Raw genomic sequence first — 14,995 nt, 5'->3', positions numbered from 1 at the left:
TTTATATTACTATTAACACGGTGGCGAAATGTAAATAACACTAAGAATAAAACATACACGGTTAGTATGAAGCTATGCGCCATTGTTCACGCCACTGAAAACTCACACAGTGTCCATCTTACCTGAAAGGACCAACTCCACGCTTAAGAGAAGAATTCCTAACCCCACGGATCGTAACATCCTCTTAAACCACGGCATAAACGAGACGAAGAACAAGAGGGAGTCGGCTAATAATATCAGAGACAACTAGAGAAAAATTAAACTTCGAAAATATCAGAGAAGCGGAAGAGTGGGAAGCTAAACTGCGACACTGACAAACCGAAAGTGAAACTTAAAAAACTTAACAAAAAAAAAAAAAAAAAAAAAAAACCTGAAGGGTGTGTCCAGAGGTGTCACCAGAATAAGTACAGGAAATCAAACTGCTACTGACCAAGGTCATTTTCTGAAGCACATTTTCAATAATGCTAATAGCCACATTTTATACAAGCTCTACTTTAATACATCAATGATATACCACATATTATATCGTATAGACTTAGAGGGCTACTTAAGATGATTATAAAGTTTATGAAGTATTTAAATGCTGTTTGTTTGTCTTCACACATGAAGAATAAACCTCTCACGTTTGGCATGGAGTTCTGACTGCACCCAGACTGATTAATAGCAACACAACATTAAAAAACAATAAGCAAGATGTTACTATGTTAACGAAGCTCAATAAATGTATAAAGTCATATTAATTATAATGAAAAGTTTTATTATATTTTTCTCCTGATTTTACAAACATGATACTTCTGGAACTTTATCTGTACGACAGAATCTGACTGATTTAAAAAAAACATGTAATATATAGTTATTATTTTTCCTTAATAAACTTTCCCAGTGTACAAATTTGTGACTTTAATCTGTAAATTTAAGGTTGTTGGTTTTTTGCCCATAGTGTTTTTCGTTTTTTTCCCTAATAGAAATACTTCTGACTATATATTGTTTTATTTATTACTACAATTTGTTACACATAATATATACATATATTTTTCTTTTCTTTTTCTCTTTTTTTTGGGGGTCCTCTGAAGCCTCCATATTATTGTCTTCCTGTGTTTCCAGGATCAGTTAAGGCAGACATTTGGCTGGTGGCTTATGCAACACCAACTCTTCTTCATCCTCATCGTCACAGTTTGATCCAGCACTGCTCTATCTCACAGTGTTGATGGTGGAGGAGCGATGTCTTCGGGTCCTGCGGGTACAACAACTTTTTACGTGGACAAGAAGAAAAAGACACCAGTTAGAGCAGGGGTACGTTACAGAGCAAAGCTGAATCACAAAGAACTAAAGTAAAATAAAATGAAGTCCATCTGATTATAGCTAAATAAAATTAATAAGTGAAAACAAATAAACAGTACAATAAAATAATGCTGATAAACTTGTACAGAGTAATCTTTTGTGGATTCTTACCAGCATTTGCAACAAATAAGGCCAAACAGGAACACCAGAATCCCTACAAATGGTAAGCTCAGTAAAGCCCGATTCCCTAAGAAAATATAAAAAGATTAAATTAAGTTTACACGAACAATCTGTTCCAGTCTTTACATGTGAAAATGTATCAGTAATTAATAGATACACTACCACAGTCTCTGTTGTTTTAGTAATATAAAATTTAATATTTTACTTATATATAATTTGTTGAGCTGATAACTCACTGATTAAGAGTGGATTCAGGATTTTTCACTGTATTCATGGCTGACTGGGTTTTCCAGCTGACAGCTTATCAAACGCTCTCTGTTTTCCTACAAATGATAAGAAAAAGGGCTAATGAACTCACACACACACACACACACACACACACACACACACACACACACACACACACACACACACACACAGCATTTTAAATAGATAACAGAGTTCCTTTTTATTGTTTAACTTTTTTAAGCACATATTGAATTTTACCATTTCCCAATGACTGAATTTTTGTTTTTTACAGTGGGGCTCAGGGTGCCAGAATACACTGAAGCGAGATCGATCAACTGGAGACCAGAAAAACAAACGACGGAGGCACCAGACAAGTGCAATCAAACGATGAGTTTATTAGCACAGGAGAGGAAACATCAGCATATGTCTTCCTCTGACAAAAATACAATGGATGCGGGTTTTATAGCATAGAAAATTAACGCCCACACATACACGTCAAATACAGGTCAAAAATACGTCGTTTACAGACAAGAGTACATCATGTACATCTTAATAACTATAAACAGACATATAACTTCTCTTTTCTATAACACCTGCCTTTTAAGGTAATAAACTTCAAGCTTCAGGGTCTCTAAGGGCTAATAATGGACCCTCGTCATCAATCACTAAGTAGACAGAATTGGCGCAGGTCTCAAAGAAAAGCAGAAGACACTTGGGCCTTCGCTCAGGCCTGTTGCTAGATTTATGTGTATTGTAAGCATGCATGCAATTAACCTGCTATGTTCTCATCTTCCCTCAACATGTATCACCTGGACACTCTCACCAGTGAAGCTTAAAACCCTCTTGGATGGAACATCAACTCTAAACAAGCACAGATATGCAATGTGTATAAAATGAACTAAACCTGTGAATAGAAAGGTCAATGTGATGACAAACATATTCAATATGAACCCTGTAAGAAATATTACTGATAAAATAATACTGTAAAACATGTTATTAATGCATTTATCATAAGGCAGATTATATGGCTATTTTTGGATGTGCCAACATCAGTGTAATCCTTGTGAATTTTCATTAGTGCTGTCATGAGAGTTGCAGAAAGAAGAGCCAAATACAGACTCCAAAAACAGGCAAGTGTAAAAGCCTGATCAGAGATAACAGGTTATCAAATTTCTCTTTTAAGCTCTTTCTGCTTCCAGCTATTTGTGCGCTCACAAAAAAGGGACATTTCACACATCAAGAGACACTTTTAGAGCACAAAGGGATCCCTATGAGAGATCACTATCAGATGATGATTATTTTTTTAATCGCTGCTGTTTGTTTCTCAAATGAAGGCTGCACACTGCACTCAAAAAAATGAATGAGGTGGATTGTTCAGTGTATATTAATTATTTATTTTCATTTTACTTAAAATATATGTTTTTGTTAAGTTAACATATGTTTTTCTAATCAAGTCTACGTAATTGTGTCTATTATTCACTGTACATAATACTAATGTGTTACTTGATGGTATAACATTTAAGTTAAGTCAATTAGGATCGATATACTTTGTATATCCACTAGGTGGCAGTAATGCAAAAACAGTTGTAATGAAACCGCGAAGAACAACAAGGTTTCACGGCTTGGGCCTGCTCATGCGCAAGACTTCAAATTTAACTTAAAAACGTTGTTTTGGCGCCAAACTGCTGTTTCTTTGAGAGGTAAGACCAGTTTTTTCTTTGACTATGTTGTGTAGTATCTACATGTCGAGCATGGTTATATTTTGCGTTTGTCTTATAAGACATGTTATATCGTTTGTGTGCGCTTGTTCTACATTAGTTTTACTGGGTCCTGGACATGCTTAACATGCTTATTTTGTGGACTGTGTAAGAAACATTTTTATTGTTTTTGGTTTTATTAAGGGATTAGCTACAGGGGTTCGTGGGGTTATTTTTTCATTTGCTTTCTTGGGATTCCTTTACTGTAATCCGAGAGTCATAAATATCGAATAGGATAGCAAGGATAGCATAAAGTGACGTTTAAAATCCAAAAGTCGAGGGCGTAAGCCACTGTGACACCATTGTTATGCTCTATCAGTAATCTGTATTATGTAAAACTGGTCTGTAAATACAGCATGTTTCCTAGCGGAGTTATACATATCAGCATAGTTATAAATTACAGTTTGTTAAATCACACACTTTTTTAAATAAAATTATTCACGACATATGAGTGGACAGACAATGGAGGTCGACAGACCTGGTGAGAATTGCTTCTATAGAAAGTTAGCACATGGCAGTGTCAATCTCTTGCTTTTCTTCTGAGTAGTATTTTATTTAGTTGTAATACAATCAATAATTTGCTTCTTGAAATTAAGTAATGAATTTCTTGTTTTACTGTATAAATTTCAGATCCTGCCTTTACCTGCTCCCTCCTATACTGATGTGGTGTATGTGGTACTGCTGAGCTTGTATGTGGTATGTGAACTGTTATACTTTTAAAAACAAAACTGTTTTATAAGTTAATTTTTCTTTAGTGACCCATTCAATGCCCCTGTTATTTCTTCTCCAGATCTGAACTATTGTAAAGGTTGCAGTTCAAGGGCCTGAGGTATGAAATTCTTTTCAGATCAGCTGTGATCAATATTTTTGGAACTTGATAAATAACAATAAAAGCTGTAATGGCTCCATTAGCATTTTGTGTAAATGTTTATGTTAAAATTATAGCTTTAATGAGGTCTTTCTACATTAGTTTCAGTTATAAAGTATGTATATGTGTACATATAGTATGTATATTTACAGTACAGTATGTTGTGTTTGTTGACATGTTTTCAGGTGGAAGCAGAATTTGTGAGGATTACTACTGCTCCACTTGTTCCAAGGCTTTTTGCACAACTTGACCAATACACCAATGACCAGCTCATAAAAGTCTTCAAGAAAAAGGAGGCGCTGCAGGGAAGAAAATTAGACAAACTTTGGCTCCAGCCACAAAGGTGCGTTATTCTGTTGGTAGCAAAATATTATGGCTAATAAGATCACTTTCAAATTTAAACAGCTAGTGTATGGTAGCTGCACAGTGTACTTACATTTATATTAAGCAAGACAAAGTTTGGTACTCAAAACTTTGGAAAATTAAAATTACCTAAACATAAGTAAAATCTGATCCCTCAATTTCAGGTTAAACCATAAGTGAATGTTTTATGTTAAAGATCAGTTTTTGAATGCAAAAAGATGATGTATTAGTTTGTCTATACCTCCATTATGGACATATATAATGTGGTGGAAACCCTGCCCAACAGGTTAACTATTCATGTCCATGTGATGATTAGTTGGTCTTGTGTATATGTCTATCTGTGCAGTGGATATGTCATTCATTTTGCATATAATGTGAGTTTGTGTCATCCTAAAGTATTTCTGTTTTCTCTTCCTGTATCTCTGCCACTCTCTACGGAAGGAAACTATTGAAAAGGGGAGGGAGTGTGTCCTCAGGGCACTACCTTTTTACCTGAATGAAGACCCAAGCATCCTCTTCAAAGAATAATTGGTTGGTAATTTTAGTCTAGTTTTTTATCTGTATTAAACCAAATTTTGAATAACTAATGTTGTTGCATGTTGTAGTGTTGTTGTTGTAATTTGCATGGAACCTGTTTTGGGGAATCTTCTTGTATACCCAAACTATTTATATTTATTGTTGAGTCTGTAGTCTAAAATAGTAGCGCACTGGGGTGCATGTTCCTAATATTGTGTTTACTTCATTAAAGGGTAGCTTTGGCTCTTTTTGTTTTTCTTTTCTTTTTTTTAAGTTAACTGGACGCCATTTTTCTTTGTTTTTGTGTCTAAGCTACAGCTACAGCTGTTCAGAGGGAGCTGGAACAAATTACCCTTGCTATCTTCACCATCGAAAAAGCTGATGTCAGCACTCCTCCAGCCGATGTGGGTACAACCATCTAGGGTGTTCTGCATGACCTGGAAAACATGGCCTCTGCATGTGCACTCTTAATGGGTGGGATATATGCACTGAATCGCAGTTAACCTCGAGACTGAAAGCTTTCTTTGAAGTACTTCAGAAGCTCTTCCTTCATCTGTATGTCAGCAGACTCTTGACCAAGGTACAGATACTCAAGAATAAACTGAATGAATAAGCCAATCCTTAATTTGGATGATGAATGTTCTGTCAGATGGACAGAAGTTTTTCAGAGGCTGAATGGGAATAAAATGGTAATTTGTTGAAAATGACAGATAAAGGAAAATTACATGTAAGAGAAATTTTGAAAATTTTGAAAAGTTTGTAAACTACTACAATTTGAGAGATTTTACTCTTGGGGGGCTAGTAAGAGACAATCAAAAGTATTGAGATTTAAAGGATTTAAGTGAGAGATGATACTGCACCAGAAATGTTGAAGGGTGGTGTGTATATTAGCGTTCAAGGTATATTGTTATGAGGTGGAAATATGTTCATATTCTGTTTGTGTTACATTGTGTGCATTGTAAAGGTAATTGCAATACATACTAAGAATAAGGGTAAGTTAGGAATGCAGGATGAATGTATATTTTGCAGACTTTTAAAGACGAACAATTGTTTCCATGTTAAAATGTTTACAACCCAAGTTTTTGGCCCAAACACTGGTAAAATAAACGTTGAGGGTGGCAAGTGTTAAATGGTTACTGTTGTGCTGTTGCAAAAAAAACTGAACGCTGAAAAGCTGTTTTATTGTTAGACCATAATGCTGGCATGTTTTATTAAAGTTTTATTTGGGATGGTGATATAATTTTCTTTGATTGCTAATATCAGTGGACTATTTATTATTATTATTATTATTATTATTATTACAACATTAATTTTTTTTAATTGTGGCTGTTGAGGTGGACACTTCACTTTGCATTGTTAAAGGAAAGCACTTCATTGGCGTTGTGTTACTGGACTGACCCTAAGCAATCATTGCAAATAGCAACTTTGCTATCCATTTTAGACACTAGAAGAAAAACACTCCACAGACCTTACTAGCATCACATGTGCATAACTCAAGTGTCATCTTATCAACATGTTATGTGGTCTTCAATGTTTTTTCTTCTATTTCTGGCAGATACAGACATTTAATTTAAAGTCCTGATGTTGCATCTGTCTACATACTGTTAGTTACTAACCCTAATGACCTGTTGTGTTTTATTTTGGACTGGGTTTACACAAATGTTCACTGAATGTGTTGGCAATAAACGAAATTTAAAAAAATAAGTTGGATGTACTTAATTCATTTGTGTGGAACCTGTTGACAAAATAGATTTATGTAAAACTAATTAGTAAAGCACAAGGTGGCTGAAAATATAATATTTGAATTAATCTAACTTAAATTTAACATTTTACAGCCACAAATAAGAAATGTGTTGAAGTAACTAATCTAAACTATCTAACCTGTAAATATATCATTTATGTTCATACAACATAATTTGATTTAGGTAGTCTTAAATATGTCTTGTTGATCTTAAGTAGTTTTTTTAAATTAGATGAAATAAAGATTTTTGCTTTAAACTAACACAATGCAATTTCGTGGAACCTGTTGACAAAATAATTTCAATTAAAGTCAACGTTTCATTTTTTTGAGTGTGGAGGTCTGAAAATCTGGATAACTCTTCTGAATACAGTGTACAAAATTCAGCATTTAAGCTGTTATCTTCTTTGGTCTATAAGTGTTGCCATGTACAACACAGTATATGTGTAATAAACTGAAGCTTTTACTTGACTTTTGGTCACTTTTGGTCTTTAAATAATGAAGAAAAAGCAAACAGGTTCTTTATATATTGTGTAAAGGCCAAATGCACATAAAGCTACGATAAAATGTCTTGAAAGTATTTAGATCAAAAAAAAGTTTTGGATTCATTAGGTTTGGATAAAATGATAAAAATAACCAACAGAGCTGTCGTGTGATTCAGTAATCAGATCCTGTTTATACCTGTGTGATGTTGAACTGATTGGTTGGAGACTGTTTCACCATATCACCAGTCACCCAGTAATAGGTGATCGGTTTGGCGTCGTCTGTGACGTTGGGTTCACAAGTGAGAATACAGTAGGTCATCTCAGGGTGGCACCATGTGGACACAGTGGGATTAGGGACAGTGGCTGGTAGAAAAGGGAGAAAACCAACAAAGATTTAACGTAAAATCAGGTGAACTAGTCCGTGCTAGCTAGAGTATGAATTCCTCCTCCCACTTACTGATAACAATGATTTCTGTTGTGCTCATGACTTCATCATTAATCTCCACCGTGTAGCTGCCGCTGTCGTTTAGAGCCAGGTTTGAGATCCTCAGGACCCCAGTGGAGGTATCCACCTCACAGCCATCTAAAAGTATGAAGCAAAGGTATCATCGTGGATCATTTCAATATGTTAGCACAGAAATTCCTTAAACTTAAACATCGTTTAAGGTGCTAACCAGTAGATGAAATTTACATCACTGGAATCCAAGAGTTATTTAAAGGTTAATACCTCATAACACTTTAAATATCCCCAAAAATCTACTTAGCTTGTTCATGAAGGCTTAAGTTACACAGTCCTTGCAACCTCTGGTTGCTATCGAAAAGATATTTATTCTCTGGCCAGTTGGTGAGTGTTTGCTGAAGGTCCCGGGATGTCCCGGGGTGAATACTCACAAAGAGGGTGCTTCACCACAAACCTCCTGGTGCCAGCAAATTAATTCTGTCCATCTGGGTGTAGCAAGTACAGCGGCTGAAACATTCACTCTCTCATCCAAGTGACTTCTTCAGGTCTTTTTCAGTGAAGTCACCGAAAAAGAGCGAAGAAGTCACTTGGATGAGAGACTTCTTTCGAAAAAACTTCCACTCACTGAATGTGTTATGTTCAGATGAACAGAATCAACTTGCTGGGATTTTCTTACCTGGATGATTAAGCAGGCATCAAGACTGCTTGTGATTGCACACATCACATTGACGTGGAAACCAGTAGTTTGCATAAAGGCGGTGAATTGTCTGTGTGACTTAAGATGTAACTAACTTGCCAACTAACCAGTGAGTGGAAGTCAAAGTTGAAAAAATGCAGATACTTTTCTGCCTTACCTGCGAAATCAGCATGTTTCAAAACCTGCAACTTTTACTTTGAAGGCAAACGAGCTCTGTTTCCAGTTTGTGTCACACTTTTGAGTTTTACATCTGCTTGGGAGCAGATGGCGCATGTCGGCAGACAAGTCTGCATCTTTGAAAGTAGAAATTAAAAATTCCAATTACAAACTACTGCTCATTACCAAACCAATTGCAAGCAGGTTTTCAGTGGAGCACCAAATACGTCTTTGCAACCAATTTCACCTTTCTACAGTCAGCAACTTCCCACAACTACTTGCCACCCAATCAGAAAGGGAAAACACATTTTTCCCTGGCAACCGATGGTTGTCAGGCAGTCATCAACTAGTCTCTAGGTCTGCGTAAATGTGTCCCTTAAAATATTATTTAAGCAAAGGTTTAAGTTTATTTAAAGGTCGTCAGTACCAAAACCTTCATGTTTGGTGTATTTTCAAGGGTTAAATTAAAGGGAAAATGTAAGGATACTTTTAGGCTTCATAGTTTTACAATGAGAGTCAAGACTTTTTTTCTAAATATGCTACATATAAACATTAAAAATGTGTAATCTGTGTATGTATATGGATTTAAATCTTGAGTGAATGTACCTCGGAAGTGCCAGGAAGTGTAAGGTTCTCGTCTGGACCACTCCAGAGCAATGTCCTGATCATGTGTCCACTTGATCCTGGTGATGGAAGCAGGCGCAGAGCCTGGTGTGAGGACGACTTTGTCACCCACTTTCTTGTAGACGCCTTCTTTCTCTGCAAAATCAACATGTTAAGAGTTTCACATTCAATTCTTTAAATGCACTATTGCTTTAATTTACAGTTTGGTCTTATGCAATGTAGACATCCAGGTTGTGGGGCAGCAGTATAAGTGTAGATGCTCAGACCTCCCTCTTCTCATCCACCTCCTCCAAGTCTTTTGAAAATACACCGAGGCATTTCCAAGCAAACTGAGAATTGTAACCTCTGCAGGATTTCTACTCTGAGATCTTCTCCGTTTGTATCTGTGGTTATATTCTTTTGGTCACTACCCACAGCTCATGGTCATAGGTGAAAGCATGGCTCGACCGGCCCTCAGCAACAAACCTTCATCGCAGTGTTAGCAGGAGATAATGCAGAGAATAGAATCACATCATCTGCAAACAGCAGAGATGAGATCCTGAGACCACCTAACATGATCTGCTCCATCCCTCGGCTGTGCCTAGAAATTACTTCCAGAATCAGTGACAAAGGGTAGCCTGGGTGGAGTCCAACACTTGTGAGCCAAGCTCTAACTGTTGATCAGGGACCAAAAAGCCCGTAACAAAAAGCCACTCCTGGAGCGTCCCCCACACAATACCCTGACAACTGTAGTAGAATGTTGAAGTGCACAAAACACATGTCAACCGGTTGATCAATTCCTCTTCAATCTGATTTGACTCTCATCTCCAGCACCCTGACATAAACCTTTCCAAGGAGAGGTTAAGAAGCACGATACTCCTGGAGTTGGAAGTCAGCACTGAGCAGCTTCCCCTACCCGAATCTTTGCTTCAACACCACCCTTAAGTCTGGTTCCATGGCCAAACTCAACTCCTACCAGGAGGCTGTCTGTCAGCCACCTCCAGAGTTTCATGGGCCAGAAAAGCTGGATAGGACTCCTTCTTCAGCTTGACAGAACTCTTTACTTCTCGTTTGGGGGTTTCTGCCATGGTAGACGCCGACCACTGCATGAACCATTCTGACTCAGTGTCCCCAGCTTCCCCCAGAACACTTTCAAAACTCTGACTGCTCTATTTTAATTTCCTTTTTTTATTTTTTAGCATTCCTATTACGTGTTCTTGACTCTAGTCAGCTGTGGGAGGAATTTCAGCAAATTTAATTTACTGTATAAGAAAAGGCAAATTTATACTACTTACAGTACTTATTGATCACACTAAATAGCTTAAGCAGCAGATCCACTGTAACTATTTATGACTTTATAGACATGAATTCCATGTGCAAAACAAAAATGTATAAACATTCATCTTGATGCTAAAAAAAATGATACATCAGCCTTTTACAACATTGTACTTTTATGTGATGAATCATTTATTACATCAGTAGTAAATGAAGTGAAATGTACAATACTTTGCACTGAAATCTAAGTGAACATGCTTGTGAAAAAGATCCTATTTTACAGCATAACACTGATTACCATCGAAGCACAACAAGGATTTCCTTAGTGAAGTGAACCATTCACCACAGTCACAGGTTTCTGTCTTTAACAGTCTCAGCGTTTTTTCTTTCCTTGTTTGTATACATGGATTTCTCCAAAACATGTGTCAGTCTTGATTACTGATAGATTGCTATACTGTAATATGGAGCCTTATTTACAGTTGTGCAGCACTGGTTTGTCTCGTTGTTTCACAGAATTATGTTACCAAGATGTGATGGTAGCAAAAGTGGCCATTAGGGGTCACTGTGGAGTTGGCTGTCGGACTGTTAGAAAACTTGTTAAGTTGCTTCAAACCTTTCAGTGTTTCACAATGTCATCACTAATTTTAAATATACTAATACAATTATAAGTGGTAGGTTACATCACAAATACTTTATGTTATTATTATTACTTTTGTTCAGGTTTGTAGCTTAACAGCACATTAAAATAATTAATTTTATTCATGAACACTTGTTTGTATGGCAGTGTTATTGTTATTGTGTATTCTTAAAACTTAATGCAGCACAGGCGAAGCCTCGGGCAACCGGGCAGACTCAAAACAAAGGTATGTACAGTACAGCTTACAGGACGTTAACATAGTATTCTGGATAGTAAACATATAATATGAGACTGATGACAAGAAGGAGAAAACACACTTATACACAAACACACCACACCAATAAAAAATGTTCTTTGGTTAAGTTAGGCACAAACTGTGTTGAACATGCAGTACTTTCTGGTTCTGGTTTATATTCAATAAATATGTGATTTGTCACTTCATTTGTTGTACCTGTAGCATTTTTTATATGTATGGCAGCCAATCCCGTGGTTGTGGTTGGTTGCCAAAAGTGCACAGTATGACTTTAATCATGAATACAAACATTATATAGAAACATTTTATATTTTTGTTTGCTTACCTGAAACTTTGAGTTTGTACCAGTGGGACTGTTTCACTTTAGAGTGAAAAGTACACCAACCCGTCCCAGTCCTGGTTTTTCTAATTATCTATCAAACTTCCACACAGAGTATCCAAAACTCACCTGAGTTACCACCCAGCGTCTTCAAAGCCACCACTGTACAATATAAAGCGCCTTGAGGCGACTTTTGTTGTGATTTGGCGCTATATAAATAAAATTGAATTGAATTGAACCACCAGAATCATAAAACCCATACTACAGTAGTCAGAGAAGAATTACATGTGATAAGTTGTGCAGCCCTTACCCTCAATCCTGTAACTGATAAAAGCATGAAATCAATTAAACAAGAAGCATGACATGACAGCTCCGATAAATCTCAATAATTTTATTGTCTTTGTTCTCATGATTTTACAAATATGATACTCGCCTCCAACAACAGTGCAGATAATCACAATTGAGCTCTTTTGGAAAAATAATGAAGTTATGCACATTCACATCTACAAATACATGAAAAAAGGGGTTAAAAATGACAGTTTTCTACCACAGACCAAATAAAGCCCTTTTTTCTACCTAAAGAATACATCACATGTGTCTGATCTTTGGCATGCTGGCATTAATCATCTGTAAGTCTTTATATTATTTTCTTCTACAGTTAAAGTCTGAACATTGAGCATGGAGACACTGCTGCCATGTTGTTAGTGTGTAAAGAAAATAAACATCTGTAAAAGTAGTCTTAATGTGTTCCAGTTCACCATCAGCTTCACAGAAGAGGACATTTCTGAAATATTCAAGGTATTCCAAGGGTTGGAAAAATCATTTGAATTATAAGAAATGTAAGGTATTAAAGTTGTTACTTACAAAAACTCTACATGTGAAGGTGTTCTGCCTTTTGGATGTAATGATCAACAATAGATCAGACAGCATTTTGTACCCTTAACATGATTAAACAGTCACCATATGTGTCCTAATTGTTATAATATTGCTTCAGGGAGCAGACATGACACCGTCTTAGTTTCTAGCCATCACTTTTTATTATATCCCCACACCACCCTCCGGTGGCTTCCACATGAACTGCACCTTAAACAACAACTGTTCACTCGTATCATGACATCCCCTTTTTTTTTTTTTTTTTTTTTTTTTAACAACAGGGGCAAACAACAAAGCAACTCACAACACGACTCTAGGCCCATGACCAGTAGAAAAAAGAAAGGGAGAAAAAAAAAAAATGCATCTTTGCATACTCACATTTCTCTTTAGTGAACATATTTGTTTTTCTTCCCATGTTTTTTTTTTTTTTTTTTTTTTTTTTGTCAAAGCATATACTCAAACCATAATGTTCATTTTATTCCTCAATAAGCCTTCTGGGCTTGGAAACAATACGTCCACTCGCTGTTTTGGGTGGGGAACTTGGAAACTCTGTGGGAGTGACATTTTTACTTTGCATGTCCATCTCGCTTTGTCCCTGTATTTTATCACACTCATTTTGCTGTGTCACGTTTTGATTGTCCCTTGACTGCCTTAGAAACTTTCTGTTCCTTCTATATGTCGGTCCATCAGGCATCTGAACGACATAAGATCTTGGATGTTCAGATAAACCTGTCACCTTGGCTGGATTCCATACACCCTGTTGCCACATTCTGACAGTGTCACCAACCTGCAGTTGCTGAAGTGCTTTGGTGCCTTGGTTAAAGTATTCTCTCTGTTTCTGTTGTCTTGTTTCTAACAACTGCTGCACCGTCTTAGTGACCATTTGGGGTTGCAATCTTCGTGATGTCGTTGGAAGTCTTGTCCTTATGCGCCGACCCATTAGCAGCTGGGCTGGTGACGCCCAATGTCCTCCAACGGTGTACTCCTCAGATTCATTAATGATCGATACGGGTCATTCCCCTCGGCTTTTGCCTTTTTTAACAAGAGTTTCACTGTTTGTACTCCTCTCTCTGCCATTCCGTTTGACTGTGCATGGTGGGGGCTCGTAGTGTTGTGACAAAACTCCCACTCTTTTGCAAAGTCTTGGAATTCATGGAGCTGAACTGTGGTCCGTTGTCTGAAATCACCGTTTCAGGAATTCCGTGTCTGGCAAATTGTGACTTAAGATGAGTGATAACTGTTGCACTTCTCGTGTCTGACTTCAGCCACTCAACCTCAATGAACTTGGAATAGTAATCCACTAAGAGGAGATATTCCTGCTGGTCAAAGGTAAATAGGTCCACACCTATCTTCTGCCAGGGTCTTTCTGGAACACTATGTGGATGTAGTGGCTCTTTGTTCTGTCGTTTCTGGTAAGTACTGCACACATCACAGCAGTTCACCATCTCTGTGATACTCTGTGACATTCCAGGCCAAAAGAGTACTTCTCTCGCTCTGCGTCTGCAGCTTTCAATACCCAAGTGACCCTCGTGAATGCGCTTTAGCATTTCTGCTCTCAGTGCTGCAGGAACGATAAGCTGCTCTCCTTTGAACAGAACTCCATCCACTACTGAAATTTGTTCCCTGTAATTCCAATACGCTTGGATTTCTGTTGCAGCCTGGTTTCTTGCTTCTGGCCATCCATCCAGAACTGTCTCTGTAAGTTTCATCAGTGTCACATCATTCCTTGTTTCCTTTCTGAATTCCTCTAGTTTTGCACTTGTCACAGGCAAGTTGGAAATTACCATGTGCACCTGGTCTTCTATGTCATTATCAGATGAGCTGGTCACTGGCAAATATGCTCTGGATAATGTGTCCGCGATGTACATTTCACTTCCTGGCTTGTACTGTACTTGTACCTGATATTTCTGCAGTCTCATTAGGAGTCTCTGTATTCTTGCTGGAGCACTGCTCAACGGCTTTTTCATTATCACTTCTAGTGGTTTGTGATCTGACTCCACGTTCACTTCTCTTCCATACACATACTGATGGAAACGCTCTGCACCAAACACAATCGCCAACATCTCCTTTTCTATTTGTGCATAACGCTGTTCAGTCTCTGTTAATGAGCGTGATGCATAAGCAACTGGCTTGCCCTCTTGCAGTAAGACAGCACCGAGTCCACTTTTCGAAGCATCGACAGATAGCGTGACTGGAAGCTGTACATCATAGTATCTGAGCACAGGAGCTTCAGTCAGAAATGTTTTCAATTTGTTGAACGCGTGCTGGTGCTCACCTTCCCACTGCCATGCAACATCATCTCTGGT

The 14,995-nt window shown here is 37.4% G+C and overlaps 1 protein-coding gene and 2 long non-coding RNA genes across 12 annotated transcripts in view; 1 reads left to right on the top strand and 2 right to left on the bottom strand.

The window, feature by feature from the left end:
• LOC116312279 (dextranase-like) overlaps positions 1-14,995 on the bottom strand; it is a 75,959-nt gene that overhangs the window by 19,236 nt on the left and 41,728 nt on the right. The window lies entirely within an intron of this gene.
• Positions 1,125-7,914, bottom strand: LOC116312211. Its single transcript, XR_004198865.2, has 5 exons — positions 7,874-7,914; positions 7,613-7,779; positions 1,698-1,784; positions 1,453-1,528; positions 1,125-1,249 (listed from the first exon to the last, which is right to left on the bottom strand). It is a non-coding gene; the product is annotated as an uncharacterized LOC116312211 (long non-coding RNA).
• Positions 3,068-5,901, top strand: LOC120436398. Of its 2 annotated transcripts, XR_005610384.1 has the most exons (6): positions 3,068-3,389; positions 4,077-4,142; positions 4,237-4,275; positions 4,500-4,657; positions 5,119-5,208; positions 5,506-5,901. It is a non-coding gene; the product is annotated as an uncharacterized LOC120436398 (long non-coding RNA). The 2 variants fall into 2 exon arrangements; XR_005610385.1 differs by lacking the exon at positions 4,237-4,275.

This window comes from Oreochromis aureus, linkage group 23 (assembly GCF_013358895.1).
Source record: "Oreochromis aureus strain Israel breed Guangdong linkage group 23, ZZ_aureus, whole genome shotgun sequence".
In the NCBI taxonomy this organism is placed as follows: domain Eukaryota; kingdom Metazoa; phylum Chordata; class Actinopteri; order Cichliformes; family Cichlidae; genus Oreochromis; species Oreochromis aureus.
This window is presented reverse-complemented; position numbering and strand designations above follow the sequence as displayed.